This window comes from Capsicum annuum, unplaced genomic scaffold (genome assembly GCF_002878395.1).
Source record: "Capsicum annuum cultivar UCD-10X-F1 unplaced genomic scaffold, UCD10Xv1.1 ctg2800, whole genome shotgun sequence".
Lineage (NCBI taxonomy): Eukaryota > Viridiplantae > Streptophyta > Magnoliopsida > Solanales > Solanaceae > Capsicum > Capsicum annuum.
The window spans coordinates 410,623-414,783 of NW_025834406.1; the positions used below are offsets into that span (position 1 = coordinate 410,623).

General features: G+C 26.3%; 1 non-coding gene across 1 annotated transcript; it reads left to right on the plus strand.

The window, feature by feature from the left end:
• The first annotated feature begins 3,413 nt into the window (after nucleotides 1-3,413).
• Nucleotides 3,414-3,858, plus strand: LOC107877107. Its single transcript, XR_007049466.1, has 2 exons — nucleotides 3,414-3,469; nucleotides 3,649-3,858. It is a non-coding gene; the product is annotated as an uncharacterized LOC107877107 (transcript).
• The last annotated feature ends 303 nt before the right edge of the window (nucleotides 3,859-4,161 follow it).

The following is a 4,161-nucleotide window of genomic DNA, read 5'->3' on the forward strand; positions in this document are numbered from 1 at the left end:
TTTTATGATAATTTTGCTATATCACTTTTAATTAGTTATTATAAGTCATTTGAAATATCTCTGCTTTGCTGCTTCAATTGTGATTTTACTATATTACCCTAATTAATTATTATAGTCATTTAAGCATTGTGCCACCTAAATTGGAATAGAAGAAAAAGTATTATAAATCATAATAATTAAAAAATTAAATTATTTAAAAAGTATAATTGACTATCGATGCCAAGAAATTTTGGACAAGGAGAATAATATATATTATTTTGAAAAATTACATAAAAGGTATTATAAATTATAATAGTTAACAACAAAAAATATCAAAAAATAATAAGATGTTATATATTACAAAAAAAATACGTAAAAAAAAACTATACATTACAATAATTAACAATTTTAAAAAATTAAAGGTCAATCTGTCTGCTTTGACATAACTTCATTGGTCCTTTCGCTTGCCTTTATTTTTTTTATCCACTTTAGTTTGTTTGTCTTATTTTTAAAAATTTGTTATATATTTCAAAAAATTACAAAAAAACATTCATGTAAATCACAATAATTATCTAAATTTTATTTGTGTCCGTGCTGACACGAGCCTTTGACGTCTAGTGTATGTATATATATATATTAGTTTACGTGTACGCGTCTTGCGCGTGTAGCTCACTTTAATGAGTTCAAACATTACATTAAATAGTAGGATATTTGTTTAAATAATAAATATAAATATAATAATTGAATTTAATATCTTTTGAGCATGTAAGGATGAAGAATTTATTTATTAAACCTAATCTTTATGAAAAATATTTTTAAAAGTCGATCGACATTCATCTACCATACGTAAATTGTAACAAAACAATACAATGGTAGAGAAATCAAAATAATACAATTAAATCTAATTTTTACACACAACATTTTTCTCAAAGTCATCTGACACTCATCTAGAATCTATAAATAATAACAAAACAATACGATAATAGAGACATCAAAATAATACAACTAAACCTAACCTTTACATAAAAAAAATTCCTTAAAATCGACCAACATTTATCTATCACCTGTAAACTGCAATAAAATAATACAATAAAAGTGATATCAAAACAATACAATTTAACTTAAATTTTACACACAAAAATTTCTCAAAGCCGATCGAGATTCATCTACGAATTGTAAACTACCACAAAATAACAAACTTATAGAGATATTACGATAATACAATTAATCTTAACCTTTACCTAAAAATAAATTTTCAAAGCCGATCCACATTCATCTAGCATCTATAAATTAAAAAAAAATAATAAGATAATAAAGATATCAAAACAATATAGTTAAACATAACATTTACACGAGAAATTCTTCAAAGCCAACCGATATTCATCTACGATCTGTAAACTGTAAAAAAAATATAATAGTGATCATAAAGCTTCGATTTTCATCCAACTAATTCTTGTCTGAGCGGAAATTTTGACCCTAAAGAATAATTTTGAATGAAAACAAAGAAGATATATATATATATACACGCACACATGTTGAATTATATTATGCTGACAAAAACAGTGAAGAAGATTGGGTTAGAAAATCAAGCATCCACCAATCTACACATGCAATCGAATCAAGTTAGATGAACATCAACCATATTCTCCTAATAGAGAAACCGGTTTATTATCTAGTTTGACGTACATCTCAATATTTATATAAGTACTTCCTTAATAGAGTCCTATTTTAGGAGTATTTTTCTAATTAAACAGTAGAAAAAAATATTAATTAATTCTCCTACCATATATTTTAGAAGTCCTATATATTTTAAGAAGTCTAGTTAATATAATAAAAAATAATTAAATAATTAATTTAAAAAATAGTGAAAAGACAGTTTTGTCTAAAGAAGAGTATTTTAATGAAGGGTAAAAAGTTAAAATCACTTCTATAAGGGTCTTCACACTTTTAATAAATTATAGATTATAGATTATAGATTATAGATCATAGATTATAGATATAGATTATAGATTATAGATATACATATACATATATATATATAGTAGTATTATATATAGCAGTATATTATTATATTATACATATTTAGAAATGCGAAGAAGCAGACACCTCTTCGTCGACATGACTGCTTCTTTCGTGATTTTACTGAATTACCCCTAAATAATTATTATATGTCATTTACGTATTTAAAAATTAATAATATTTAATAAAAAAAAGGGTAAAATAGACATTTATGACATATCTTCTTCAGCTGTTTCAATCGTAATTTTACTATATCGCTCCTAATTAATTAATATAAGTCATCTAAGTATTAAAAAATTAATAATATTTAATAAAAAATAAAGTAGAAATAAAATAATAAATTAACTCTTAATGTTTTAAATTACTTGACATCTTATATGAGGCCCAGTTAATTTATTTTTTACAAATATTTTTATAGCAATTTTGTTATATCACTTCTAATTAGTTATTATGACTCATTTAATACATGTCTGATTCACCATATCGTGATATTTGGTTGGATCTTACGTATTAGAAAATTAATCATGTTTAATAAAAAAAAAATAGACATTTATGGCATGTCTGCGTTAGCTGCTTCAACCATAATTTTATTATATGACCCCTAATTAATTATTATAACTTATCTAAGTATTAAAAAATAGATAATATTAAATAAAAAAGGTAAAATAGTTATAAATTAACTCTTGTTGTTTTAAATTAACTTAACATTTTATATAAGACTCAGTTAAAATTTCATAAGTATTTTTATAGCAATTTTGCTATATCATTTCTAATTAGTTATTATAAGTCATTTAAAATATGTATGCTTTGTTACTTCAATCGTGATATATAATTGGCTTTCGAAATTATCTCAATGTCACTTAAATTAGAATAAAAGAAAAAGTATTAAACATCACAATAGTTAAAAAACTTAAACTATTTTAAAAATATAATTGACTATTAATGCTACAAAAATTTTGATAAGAAAAGTATTATACATTACAATAGTTAACAGTTTAAAATAGTAAATGAAAATACAATACCAAAAAAATATAACTGATTATTTAAATTTTATTTATATTACAAATTGAGACGGGCCGGTGAACATCAGGTATAGTAGTAATAAGATACCTGTTTAAAATATAAGAACACAAACTAACAAGAGGCGGAAGCAATAATGTGGTGTTTGTTATTTGCGGGATTTGCAACTCCTCTCGATTAGGGCCACGGCCTCTTCTCCATCATCTCTGTCTCCTCCGATTGTCCCCATGGAACTCCACTCACTCAATCGAGAGAATCTCTTTAACTCTCTGCATCAGTACCTAACTTCATGCGCTCGTCCTCTCCATGGCTTTGTTTTGCTACAGGTTCTCTCTCTGCTTTCAGTCCCCTTAACCTTCACTCACCTTCAGCTTTCTCTTCTGACTCAAAATTTGAATTGGGGTGGTGAGGAGCAAACTCGACATTGCACCAATCACCTAGAATTGTACAGGTATAACTAATGATATATCTGTTTATCTGCACTTCTTCTCTCTTCTTGTTTATTTTCTCAATTGCATTTCATTATAGAATTTTTTTCAGCAGTCTTAGAATTGAGCTTCAATATTTAACAATTATCTGCTCCTTGAGGAGGGTGATTGAACTATTTACTAACTTCTCCCTTGCTTATAGACAGGAGAGCTATTTCGCTTACTTATTTGGAGTGGAAGAGCCTGGATTTTATGGAGCTATTGTAAGATATGATATAAATAAGAGTTGATCTTTTTTTTTTTTTGAAGATTCTTGGATTGTTCTCAAATGTCTAATCCCTTATTGGAGAAGTAGCTTATGATCTGGTAACTGAGATTGTCTATATTCAATTGTATGTTTTGGTTGATGTGATGGCGTGACTCATATCCTCCCACTCCAGAGTGATTAAATTGCTAAAACTTCCTCTTCGTTTTCGTGGTGAAGGTGATAACTTTTTGTTTGTATTCATGAAGTCAATGTAGGAGTATAGGCTAAGAAATGAAATTAAAGATTCAACTATTTGGGGTTTCTAATCAAATTTCGTCTTACAAAGAGCTTCAAGACACTTAAGTCACTCCATTCTTTTTTTTTTTTTTTTTTTTTGAAATGGTAACTGAATTGTATTAAAATCACAAAAGGCTGTGAAGGCCATAGTTACAGTGAAAGTGAGGCAAA